Raw genomic sequence first — 14,508 nt, 5'->3', positions numbered from 1 at the left:
AGAGCAAATGATTGCTATTTTAAATTTTGTCCTTTAATTAAAATTAAATTCAGATTGTCTATTTACAGTGGAAACAAACTTAACTTTAAAAAACTAGACAAGAGAATGGTGTAGACATTGCAGTGATGGTAAGGATGATTGTGATGACACTGTTATATATCTGAGAATCACAGTGTCCCCAAAACAAGTCTGGGAGATGTTTTTAAAGCAGTTCCTCTCTCTCTCTCTTCTCTGCATTTGTGCTTCTCAGTGTATGTTTCTCATGAGCTACCTCAATCAATGTGAATTTCCACAAAGAGAATGTTAAAAGTATGACAAGAATGTTTTACCAGACAGATATGCTACAGATATAACCAGACATTGTACATTGTAACTCAATCTGATGCTGCCTCATATGATCATACAGTCAAGACTTTAAAAAGAATGAGGTGATACAGCAAACTTCAGCAAGAGTATTTTTCCCTTGCTTTATATTAGTAGGCATCATTTGACTTCTTATTTAATAATTAATACTGATGTACCCCCAGTGACCTGTACAAGATGTTGATTTCTTAGAGCTGTTTGTTTTTTAATTTTATTAAAAAGAAAAGACAATACTCTGGAACTAATTTGGAAACCCTGTACAGAAGGAAAAATCTTATTAGATTATCTCTGGCCCAGCAGTCAGGGACACAGAGACATAAAAGGGCTTACATGACACATTTTTATAATGACTTATTGCTTGGTTATCTGAAAAATAGTTCAGAGTTATAATTAGCCAGGCGTTTCACTGCTTTAAGAGGCAAAGATTCTTATCAGTCATACACCTGAACATTTGCATTTTAATGGGCCAAAGATGTATATCAGCAATAGCACTGACTAATGCTCTCTTATCTCTGGCAATAATGCAAAAATATGGCAGAGGATGGTAACCTATCTGCTGTGCTTCCAGTCGGATCAATAAAGGACAGATGCTGGGCAAAACAAGGCAGACCTAAATGTCATTGTATCGACATGTTTACAAATAACATTACAATGCTTTGGCTGCAGGTTAAGGCCAAAACATATTGATGCTCTGAATCTGCAAAAGGTTCAGTTAATTACAGTAGATTATGTGTTCAATTTTTTTTCTATGCAGAAGGAAGGAAGGAAGGAAGGAAGGAAGGAAGGAAGGAAGGAAGGAAGGAAGGAAGGAAGGGGAGGCAGGCAGGCCTCCTATTGTTTCATGAAGAATAAACAGTATAAAAGAAATAAAGTACAAATAGTGTATCTATTTACTAACCTATTGAGTATTTCATTGGGAGTTTTCATGAAACAGAAGATTTAAAATCTAGAAGTATCTTAGATCTCCATCATTAATTCCACAATGAACTTTAATCTGGCATGAAATTTGTTTTTCTTCATATCTGACCTGGCTATTATACTGATACTGATTACCAGCCATTGTAAAATCATTTACCGAGCAATCAAAATCTTAAAGAGTTTTGACATCAGAATCTCTGAGAAAGAACGTATTAGACCAACTCAGCAATGAGTTTAAATAATTCGCCAAATGGTGTCCCTGAAATGGCATTGGTCATATACAATCTATGACTAATCTCAGCACACCCTTCATTCATTTCTGCCCCACCTACCCTCGGATCTTTCACAACTTTCCCATGGTTCATAGCGTTGGAGTTTCTGACATTAAGAAATTAAACCTCATCAGCCAGCAGGCCAGGCAAGAGGAGTTTTCTGACGTTACATTTTTCCCTTTCAAAATCAGAGTTCTCTCTCTACTTTCAGAGGATGAAATCCAATCTAGTCTTTGTTCCTTAAAATGTTGCTCTGCTGACCATAAGATTGCAGCCTCAGATTAAAAAGTGCCCATTAATGGGTATTTAATCTAGTCACAGCCTATTAACTAAATTCTTGCTAATAAATCACAGGATCTGCCTTTCTGTAACTTAAATTTGTCACTATCCAAATATTTTGCTTAAACTAGAATGTACTGTAGATCATAAACGTGTGTGTGTGTGTATGTATGTATGTATTTATATAGCAGGAAATAGTTCATGCAAAATGTACCTAAACTGACATATTCTTAATACAAAAGTTCCCTGGATTCCTTTCCATCTTGCATTTTTCAATCTACTAATATAAAAATACAGCTTCAGAGTACATTATTCTTCATGGATTGCATAATTGGATCCCTAGTACACAATCCCATTTTTATAACTAGTCCTCTGAGTGAATTATTAACCATTCATGGATGGGAACAAATATACTTACTAACAAATCTGTCATGTTAGTCATTACTGTCCTTCCAAGCAGTGGATTGGGATCTGTCCAGCATGGTTAGTGAAACCGGACACTTTGGGGATGAGTAACATTTTCTCCTTTCAGTGGTCATAATCTGTTTGATAAGATGAGGGACTATATGAAGAGGCTGTTCAGTGATGAACACCCTTATATCACTTTAACAGTAAAGGGTTTCCCACTGGAATTTTTCCAGATCATGCACACCCAATGTAAGAGGTCTTGAATGACATGGTGATTGTAAATGGAGAGAAAGCATTATTAGTTGTTAGAAAGGTGACTCCTAAATCCTGTTGAAGGCTTTCAGTAGGAAAGGCTTGAAAGAAATATGCAAATGAGAAGAAGATAACAAAATTTACCTTTAGAAGTTGCAATGGGTCTCATCCTATGTTGGGAAGACCAAGATGTCCACCAGATTCTCAGCCTTCCTAACTTTAATGTTATTATGTCATTAATAAGGAAAGGTTGGAAAAAAAACAATGTACTTCATCCTTTGTAGAGTCTTCAAATCTTTATGAATATAATATTAGGGATGGAAGGATCTGGGAAATCATCTAGTGCAACTCCAACAGAGTGGATGAATTCAGGTATATATCATCTCTAATTACCATCCAAGCAAAACATGCCCAACATTTCCAATTATTCCTTGAGAGATTTTCCTTCCAAGCCCTTGATTGTCTTGGTTGCTCTCTTCTAGACATGCTCCAATGTCAACCACAGTCCTAAAATGCAGAGACATAATCCCAGCTACAGCTGACCGGTGTGGAATAAAGAGGAACAATGACTTAATTATGAACCTGCTGAATAGAAAAGAGGTTTAACCTTAGAGGAAACACATTCAGAATTTGCAATGCCGCAGAAGTCTGTTTTTTATTCCCTTTTTTTCTCTGAAGAGTAATCTTGATTTGATCTGTGGGAATCTTTTATAAGCTGTCATCCTTGCTCATCCATGTTATTAGACTTGGCTTGCAAGCATGCTTATATCTGTCATTGTTTTTGCAGTTAGTTTTTTTATCCCCCCTTCAGTTGTGCTTTACTTTGTTATTGTATATTGCTTTGGAATTTTTTACTGCCATAAAAGAGAAATATAAGTCCTCAAAATGAGCTTGAAAAGCTGCCAATTTATTCCTTGTTAAATCATAGCCATTTGTCTAATACATTTTAAAGTGTACTGTTCATTTCTGCACTGATATAAATGAGGTGGAGATGAGAGGACAGAAGGGAATTAGAGAATAATGTGGTATAATCATAGTAGCAATAACAACAGCCATGGACACTGAAAGATTTCTGGCTCATTGGGAGCTTTAATTCTAGAATGATATATTCCTCTGACAAAAAATATGAGAGAAAATGACCCTTTGGGCTCTATAAGTATCAAAAGAAATATTTCATTTAGGTTTATTGAACTGTATTCTGCAGTAAAACTGTCACTGCTTGACTAAGAGGAAAACGGAGAACAGAAGAGTTCTTTGATTTTTGAAAATGCTCTTCTGTTTTGATTATAAGAGCTAATGGTGAGAAGAGGAAAACTGACCTCTTTGTTATTTATTTTTGTAGAGGCTACTGGATGTGGGAAGACTTGTAGGGGAAGGGATGTATAAAAATGGGCATGAGTGGACTGGGTGGCACGTGTACCTCACTTGGTTGCATTATCCAAGCCCTAAGAAAAATAGCTCAGAGGGGACTTGGCTCACAGTGGCCCAGTTACAACTGCAGGTACAGTCAAGAGTTGTAGATGGGCACTCTTAATGTCCAGGATGCTGAGCGGAAGAGTGCTTAAGAAATCACCCAGAGAGGACACCCTTCCATATTGGAGTGATGAAAGTGCACGTGTGGATCTTATACTCTGCAGTTTGAAGTCCTTGGAAGAAAGAAAAAGGAGTGGGAACACCACCAAGTGTCTTGTGACCTCCCTTCTACTCTTTGCTTATGGATGCCAGCATGGAAAGTCACAAATGGCAATCAGATGACTATGGGACACACATGTGAGCCAGTTGCCAAGTGTTTTGATTGCAATCATGTGACCACAGGGGTGCTGGGATGGCTGTAACTTTGAAGACGAGTCATAAGTACCCCACATTTAGCCCTCTCACATTCTGAACGAGTGACCAATACCTGTAATATACCCTTAATCATCTCATGATACATCCCTACTCCCAATTTTATAAGGAAATGTTTTTGTTTTTTATCTCATTCTGTTCCTAAATCCCTATGATCTCAAGTTCAAAGCTACCATTTTAGGTATTATAAGAAATTAAGGTAAAAATGCAAGAAATTTTAAACTTTAAACAAGCAGCACTAACTAGGATAAAATGAGATACAGATTATGTAAATATATGGTTGCAGATCAAACACTGCTGACTGCATGAATGTGTTCATGTAAGCAGTGATGGGATTCAAAATTTTTTACTACTGGTTCTGTGGGTGTGGCTTGGTGGGCATGGCAGGGGAAGGTTACTACAAAATCCCCATTCCGTCCCCACCCCATTAACCTGCTTTCCAGCTCTGTTCTCCTGTGCAGGGAAACCAAAGAAGACCCAGTCGATCAGCTGGGACTCAATGGGAGGCAGAGAATAGATGGGGGTGGGGGCCAGTCAGAGGTGGTATTTGCCAGTTCTCTGAACTACTCAAAATTTCTGCTACCGATTCTCCAGAACTGGTCAAAACCTGCTGAATACCACCTCTGCATGTAAGTATCAGGAGTCTCAATGGAAGTCTTTATTTTGCCTGTTTGTGAATGAGATGGTACTCAAAGATGAGAAGTAACTTAAGAGAAACAGGCTAGTGTCAGGGTTCCAGAAAAACCCAATTCCAATTAAAAACTCAGAGACAAGCATTTTCTCAAAGTTTCCTTTTATTAGAATAGGCATACTGGCACATCTGGGAAATCCCGAATCAGAAAGTTCCGGGTTTCTCTCCAATAAATAAAAAATTACAAATCCACCCCCTGCACCCATCATTCCATCACATGCTCCAATCATCATCCACCCTAACTTGAGACATCCCCTCAACCACTCCTCAGCCAGGTGCAGGAATAACATGATCTTGACTTCAAAGAAGAATTTTATTATGTCTAACCACATACGCTCCATAAAATCCCCCCTCCCAGCTTTCCATGCTCAATAATGTGGAAGCTTCTGGTGCTAATATGGGTTCCAAAGCTGACAGCTAGGTTGGGTGAAAAAGTTTTGTAGATGACAGTAGTGTTTCTCAAACGTTCCCTCAAGTAATTTTCCCATTAGCAACTTACAGCATCTTTCTTCTAAACATCACTGTGTCAAATTACACAACAATGGTAGGGAATCTATGAAGACACGATAAATCATTTGTGTCAGGAAGTTCCCACAGCAGAAAGGGAGGGAGCAATTTTCACCAATTGTCTTCTCTGCTTGCAGTCTTCAGTGCTATAATATTATAAGTTTTTTTTTTTTAAACCCACTGAGCTCCTAGGTGGGTGGGGGAACGGCAGGGAGGCCAAACCTATTCAAATGCTAAAAATGATACCCCATGGATAATTGACTACTGAAAATTTTTCCTTGACGTGGTGATTCATACACAAACAAAAGCGATGCTTTTTCTTCACTGACTAATCTGCCTTTCTGGTTCTACAAAATCTTTTACAAGTTGATAGTGATTGCAGTGAAACAATTAAGTAAAATGGAAAATCTATATAATACCAGACATATGCTTTTGACAGGCAGCACTGTGAATTTTCTAGCAATCAATAAGCAAAGGCAGAATGGCAGTTTAACTGCCTTGTGAGTTTTCTATCAAAGCTTGTAAGTATATAGAAATGACCATAATTTAAAATTATATTGGCAACTTGATCCACCAATGTATGAACTCCCTTCCTATTTCACCCAAGAGGATTTGGAAGATATGAGTCAGGCGGGGGGAAAAATACCACCATCTACCCTTTTTCTCCTGCAAAGCTTTACCCAAACTGTTTTTTCTTGTTTTTTGTGGGTCTCCAGACCTGTCTTTGCAAGGACAAGTATGCCTTTCAAACCAATTCTTGGGAGCTGCAGTGTGCAACATGTTGGGAAAAAATGGATATGCAACTCTTTTGCCCTAAGATATCACTCTCCTTACATTTCTTTAAAAGGATATGGTATTTATTCTTACCTACCCCAATAACTTTGGTTATAAACTTCAGGTCAGGGATTTTGAGCTCTTGGAACCTTTTACTTATTTAAAAAAAAAACTATTGAAGGGAGTAAAAATGCTTGATGAATGGTCTGAATCCATCCTACCTGATCTTTATGCTGGTGTTACTATTTTTTATTTTTTTATTTTTCGCAGAAAATGTCCTCATTGAAACTGTTAGCATTGGGGCATGACTGAAATGATTGTCATATAAAACATCAATAAGTACAGGTTCTACTGTTTTTATTGTTTCAACATTATTTTGGTTCTCTTAAGTGAGCCTTATCTGTATAGGCTGTTTGAAACAAACAAAGCAATCATTGGACAAACTCAGGATACATAAGACCAGGCTCAAATTATCCCACCTAAGATCTATGATTTGGAAACCTAATTCTTTGAATAAGGTTCTAGCATGGGAAAGGTGAAAGGAAAGAGAAGAAGATGATCAGCAGCAAGGTAGATGGACTGAGTTAAAATGGTGATGGTTATACCAATGGAAGACCTGAAAGACCAAGTTAAGGACAGATTGTCTGGAGGGGGGGTCTATCTATGTGGTTGAAGGCATGTAATCAGTTAGACAATGTACATATAAAGTATTTACCTAAGCAGAAATAAAGAATTTACCAGAAATGTTAAGGAAGAAGGAAAATCTTTGTTATGATTCTTCATATTGTAAAGAATGACTGATATTTTTTCCATTCTTAATGTACACCACTTTCTTCCTACTCTTGATGTTCAAAACATCAAGACCAAAGGTTGCAGGCTTAGTCTTCAGTGATGACTGGAAAATGGGAGGGAGAAAAGGAAGAAGCATATTTAATTAGACACTCAGTATAATAATGTGTGAAAGTTTAAGTTAATTGATTGTTCTTCACATTTAAAAATAAGATGGGTTAAATGAATTTCTCTGAACATAATTTTGCCCTGTTATTTGTATCGATTCTTAAGGAATCTTAGATCACTCTAAAAAAAGGTGAAGGTAAACCTAGAATGAACCATCCTCTTGTTAATAATCAGGATCAATTCTAGGAAGGAACAACAAATGCTTTGGCCAGATTTGCGCTGTTCTTAATATGAAGAACAATAGAAATAAAACATAACAGTTTTTGGAGAAAAGTAAAATAGTAATAAAACTTATAATAAAAAAAAATGTTCTGTTCTTGAGCACAAGACTGTCATGTGTGAGTTCCATTTAATTGTGGTTTGAATAAAGGTACACGTAATGTGTGCCTGTCAAGTAACCAATCTAGCTGACAACTTTGTTATCCAAAAGGTAGAGGATGGAATTAGAGGGACAGCCATACTGGACGTAATTCTTACAAACAGAGAAGAAGTGACAGAAGGAGTTGAAACTGAAGGAACCTTGGGTGAGAGTGACCATGTCATACTAGAATTCAACATAATACAAATACAAGTAATAGAACATAATGACACCAGAGTCTTGGATTTTAAAAGAGCTGATTTTAATAAACTCAGAGAGAACTTGGGAAAGATTCCATGAATGAAAAATCCTAAAGGGGAAAACAACTCAAGAATCTTGGAAAACTCTGAAAAGTACAGTCATAGAAGCCCAGACCAGCACAATACCACTGAGAAAGAAAAACAAGAAATCCAAGAAGAAACCAGCATGGCTGCAAGAAGATCTCTCTGGCAAATTGAAAGAAAAAAGCACAAGTACAAAAAATGGAAAGAGGGACATACAACTAAGGCAGAATATCAGCAGGTAGCCAGAATCTGCAAAGACGAAGTCAGGGAAGCAAAGGCTCAGAACGAACAAAGACTTGCAACAAAAGTCAAAGATAATTTTAAAAAGTTTCTTCCAATATATAAATAACAAGAAAAAAAATCAAGAAAACAGTCAGTCCACTAAAGAGAGAAGATGGCAAGGAAGTAACAGGCAACAGAGAGAAAGCAGAATTGCTTAAGTCATTCTTTGCATTGGTCTTCATACAAAAAGAAACTATAGCTCAACCCACCAAAAACATAACTGTAAAAGACAGACCAGAAATAAAACTTAAAATAAGCAAAAAAAAAATAGTAAGGGAATACCTGTCTGATCTTGATGAAAATAAATCACTGGGGCCTGAGTTTTAAGGGAGCTGGCAAAGGTCATCTCAGAATCACTGCACCATATCTTCCAAAAATCCTGGAGCACCGGGGAACTACCAGAGGACTGGAAAAGAGCTGATGTGTTCCCATCTTCAAAAAAGGGGGGAAAAACAGACTCAGGAAACTATAGACCAATCAGCCTAACATCAATACCCGGGAAGATACTGGAAAAGATAATAAAAAACAGATCTGCCAACATCTAGAAACAAGTAAAGTAATAACTAGCAGTCAGCACGGGTTTGTTAAGAACATGTTGATTATGCCAAACCAATCTTATTTCATTCTTCAACATACTGAATACATCAGTAGACCAGCGAAATACTGTGGACATGGGCCATATCTAACAAAATGAAATTCATTGTAGAGAAAAGTAAAGTCTTACACTTAGGCAAGAAAAACCAAAAGTACACAAATAGACTGGGTGAAACAGGCTCAATAGCAGTAATTGTGAGAGGGATCTTGGAGTCTTAGTGGACAACCAGCTAAATATGAGCCAGCAGTGTGCAGCCGCTGCCAAAAAAGCTAATGCAATTCTAAGTTGCATTAACAGAGGGATACAATCAAGATCAAGTGAGGTACTAATACCACTCTATAAAGCCTTAGTAAGACCACACCTGGAGTACTGCATTCAGTTTTGGTCACCGCATTATAAAAAAGATGTTGAGACCAGAAAAAGTACAGAAAAGAGCAACCAGGATGATTAGGGGACTGGAGACTAAAACATATGAAGAACGGTTACAGGAACTTGGCGTGGCTAGTCTAGTGAAGAGAAGGACCAGGGGAGACATGATAGCAGTGTTCCAGTATTTGAGGGGCTGCCACAGAGAGAAGAAGGTCAAGCTATTTTCTAAAGCACCTGTAGTCCAAACAAGGAATAATGGATGGAAACCGAACAAGGAGAGATTTAACCTGGAAACAAGGAGAAACTTTCTGACAATGAGAACAATCAACCAATGGAACAGCTTGCCCTCGGAAGTTGTGGGAGCGCCATCACTTGAGACTTTCAAGAAGAGATTGGACTGCCATTTGTCAGAAATGGTGTAGGGTCTCCCACTTGGGTGGGGAGTTGGACTAGATGGCCTACAAGATTCCTTCCAACTCTGATTATCTGTAACTCTGTAAGTATGGCTATAAGATCCCTGGAAGGATATCTTTTCCTCCATGAAGACTCCAGCAAACACTCCCTCAGATCTACTGTGCTGGGTAACATAGGCCTTTTGCTTTTAAGAGTGAAACCAAGCAGACATGTTGCTTCATGTCATCCCACTGCCACTCTAAAGCTTCCTCTGCCTCATTGCCATTTTTGTAAATTTGGGACATTTTTGTAAATTTGGGACAGTCACAAACTCATAGCAGGAGAGATCTTAAACCAGTTAAAACTATATTAACCATCATCTGTGAACTATCCTCTAATATCACAATTCGATTCTTACTATGTTACAGAGCACCTGATTATGACATCGAACATGTAAACAAGCTAAATACATTACTAACATGGGCTGCATCCTGCCCATACCCTTTTATCCTTCTTGGTGATTTCAATCTACCTCATATTGACTGGACCCTAAATGATTGTACAACTGAAATCATACACACAACCTTCTACAATGCTATTACAAATCTGGGACTGGAACAACTAGTAATCAACAACACTAGACTAAACAACTGCCTCGATCTCATCTTCTGCAACAGTTTGAATTTAATTTACGGAATACAAACTAAAGAACCCTTTTCCAGTAGTGACCACAATATGATTGACTTTTGTCTCAACATACATCCACACAAAAATCACCACAATGATGTAATCCCCTATTGTAACTTCAAAAAGGCAACTATGATCTTATAGACAACGATCTCTCATCCCTTGATTGGCAATCTCTATTCACTGGATGCAATACCGTTGAAGACCATTACAACATATTTTTACTTGAAGTCAAAAGAGTCATCAAACTATATGTTCCAACAACAACTCCCAAAACAAAACAAAAAGCAGATTACCCATATCAATAAGGAAACTTCAATCCAAAAAAGAGATCACTCTGGCGGAAAAACAAATCTGGTCACGTTGCCAATTTCAAAAACCGATACAAAAATTTATGCCACCAGATAAAGACTGAATGCACCAATTATCACATTAAACAAGAGGAAAACCTTCTAAGCACCAATTCCACCCGTGCTTTTTACAATTTTGTAAACAACAAACTAAAAGACTCAAGGTCCATCCCTCCCTTGATAGGACCTGATGGTAAAGACTGCAACGACAACACCATTAAAGCCAACATCTTTAACACATTCTTCGGCTCAGTATTTGTAAACAGCAATGGATCATGCCCAGTATTTCCTAGCCGTACCACAGATAACAACAATGATCTAATACATATCGATTTCACAGAAGACAATGTCGAAAAATCACTACGCAATCTAAAACCATCTCTATCTATTGGACCGGATGGAATATGTGCCTACTTCTTAAGAAAGCTATCCACTGCCATAGCCAAACCTCTAAGCATAATCTTTGAAAAATCTTTCAGGACCAGCTCCTTGCCAATCTAGCTGACAAGCCACAGTTCCCCATCTTCAAAAGGTAGAGGATGGAATTACAGGCCAATCTCCTTAGCTGCGACAGCCATACTGGAATAATTATTACAAACAGAGAAGAAGTGACAGAAGGAGTTGAAACTGCAGGAACCTTGGGTGAGAGTGACCATGTCATACTAGAATTCAACATAATACAAATACAAGTAATAGAACATAATGACACCAGAGTCTTGGATTTTAAAAGAGCTGATTTTAATAAACTCAGAGAGAACTTGGGAAAGATTCCATGAATGAAAAATCCTAAAGGGGAAAACAACTCAAGAATCTTGGAAAACTCTGAAAAGTACAGTCATAGAAGCCCAGACCAGCACAATACCACTGAGAAAGAAAAACAAGAAATCCAAGAAGAAACCAGCATGGCTGCAAGAAGATCTCTCTGGCAAATTGAAAGAAAAAAGCACAAGTACAAAAAATGGAAAGAGGGACATACAACTAAGGCAGAATATCAGCAGGTAGCCAGAATCTGCAAAGACGAAGTCAGGGAAGCAAAGGCTCAGAACGAACAAAGACTTGCAACAAAAGTCAAAGATAATTTTAAAAGTTTCTTCCAACATATAAATAACAAGAAAAAAAATCAAGAAAACAGTCAGTCCACTAAAGAGAGAAGATGGCAAGGAAGTAACAGGCAACAGAGAGAAAGCAGAATTGCTTAAGTCATTCTTTGCATTGGTCTTCATACAAAAAGAAACTATAGCTCAACCCACCAAAAACATAACTGTAAAAGACAGACCAGAAATAAAACTTAAAATAAGCAAAAAAAAAATAGTAAGGGAATACCTGTCTGATCTTGATGAAAATAAATCACTGGGGCCTGAGTTTTAAGGGAGCTGGCAAAGGTCATCTCAGAATCACTGCACCATATCTTCCAAAAATCCTGGAGCACCGGGAACTACCAGAGGACTGGAAAAGAGCTGATGTGTTCCCATCTTCAAAAAGGGGGAAAACAGACTCAGGAAACTATAGACCAATCAGCCTAACATCAATACCCGGGAAGATACTGGAAAAGATAATAAAAACAGATCTGCCAACATCTAGAAACAAGTAAAGTAATAACTAGCAGTCAGCACGGGTTTGTTAAGAACATGTTGATCATGCCAAACCAATCTTATTTCATTCTTCAACATACTGAATACATCAGTAGACCAGCGAAATACTGTGGACATGGGCCATATCTAACAAAATGAAATTCATTGTAGAGAAAAGTAAAGTCTTACACTTAGGCAAGAAAAACCAAAAGTACACATATAGACTGGGTGAAACAGGTTCAATAGCAGTAATTGTGAGAGGGATCTTGGAGTCTTAGTGGACAACTAGCTAAATATGAGCCAGCAGTGTGCAGCCGCTGCCAAAAAGCTAATGCAATTCTAAGTTGCATTAACAGAGGGATACAATCAAGATCAAGTGAGGTACTAATACCACTCTATAAAGCCTTAGTAAGACCACACCTGAGTACTGCATTCAGTTTTGGTCACCGCATTATAAAAAAGATGTTGAGACCAGAAAAAGTACAGAAAAGAGCAACCAGGATGATTAGGGGACTGGAGACTAAAACATATGAAGAACGGTTACAGGAACTTGGCGTGGCTAGTCTAGTGAAGAGAAGGACCAGGGGAGACATGATAGCAGTGTTCCAGTATTTGAGGGCTGCCACAGAGAGGAAGGGTCAAGCTATTTTCTAAAGCACCTGTAGTCCAAACAAGGAATAATGGATGGAAACCGAACAAGGAGAGATTTAACCTGGAAACAAGGAGAAACTTTCTGACAGTGAGAACAATCAACCAATGGAACAGCTTGCCCTCTGAAGTTGTGGGAGTGCCATCACTTGAGACTTTCAAGAAGAGATTGGACTGCCATTTGTCAGAAATGGTGTAGGGTCTCCCACTTGGGTGGGGAGTTGGACTAAATGGCCTACAAGATTCCTTCCAACTCTGATTATCTGTAACTCTGTAAGTATGGCTATAAGATCCCTGGAAGGATATCTTTGCCTCCATGAAGACTCCAGCAAACACTCCCTCAGATCTAATGTGCTGGGTAACATAGGCCTTTTGCTTTTAAGAGTGAAACCAAGCAGCCATGTTGCTTCATGTCATCCCACTGCCACTCTAAAGCTTCCTCTGCCTCATTGCCATTTTTGTAAATTTGGGACATTTTTGTAAATTTGGGACAGTCACAAACTCATAGCAGGAGAGATCTTAAACCAGTTAAAACTATATTGGTCAGCATGAAAGCCTTGCATTTCATCAGGAGTTGTTAGGCACACAAATGTAATAGATAAATTCCGTAGATGGTTGATAGATGACAGACGGACAGACAGACAGTCACAGACACAGACAGACAAAGAGATAAATAAATATTTTTTTTAAAAAAATGTAGGCAACTGGGAGCCTATACAACTCTTTCAATCCAGCTATCATATGATCACCGTACTTTAAACAAATTAGCAACTTTGGTTATTATAATTTGCACCAATTGTGATTTCTGAGTACCATTTAATTCATTCTTCCACAATACATGCATTTTGCATGTTTTTTAAAATTACAAATTACATTGCAAAATTAAAAAGAATACATTTTGGTATTTAATTATGTTTCTTTATAGGTTCTAAAAGTATGAATTTAAAAAAGAATGTATTCATTTTTCAACATAATAAATTTCATCTTTTCCTTAGGCTTGAACAAACTGGCATATTGCTTATAGTTATGATAAAATAAAGTTTGATTGCTTCTGAGTTATCAATTTTTCAACTGAATGAATTTGACTCCTCCTTGTGTTGGAACAAGTGTGTTGTTAATATTTTTGATAGAAGAAATAATAATTGCTAATTAAGTTATAACATAGAAGTTTATTATTTTCAAATATATTGATACAAGTTATCACCTTAAACATCTAGCCCATAGATTAGGCCCCCAATTTTATTATATTTGATGGTTTAAGATATTATTATGCAAATTACAGGATTACCATGAATACATGCATGGTGAATGTCAATTATTGTAATTTTGTGATATTCTGTTCTTTAACCAAAAGAAGAAGAAGATAATTTTGAGAAAGGCCATTTGTAGGAAAGAAGATGTACTAACTCTGGTTTTTACCTCATTTTACCTTTTAACAAGTAGCAATGAAGTTTTATCTCTGTGTAAAATGCTCATTTGTTAAACTGATAAAATTATACTGCAGGCACTGTCTTTTTTATAAATAGATGTTTACTAAGATGAACTTTCTGAAAATTGTTCATTACTATGTAAATCTAAAATCATAAGCATGTGAAAATTGGCCAGGAGATGGGCGTTCATGAGAGAACAAGTAATGTTTTCAGTCATTTTCAAAGTTTCCTGTGGATAAAGAGGAGCAAAATAGTAAGCCCTTCTATGTTATTAG

This window comes from Notechis scutatus, chromosome 2 (genome assembly GCF_049901735.1).
Source record: "Notechis scutatus isolate UNSWTSFEM ecotype Mainland chromosome 2, rNotScu1.2, whole genome shotgun sequence".
NCBI classification, from domain to species: domain Eukaryota; kingdom Metazoa; phylum Chordata; class Lepidosauria; order Squamata; family Elapidae; genus Notechis; species Notechis scutatus.
Note: the sequence above shows the minus strand (reverse complement) of the source record.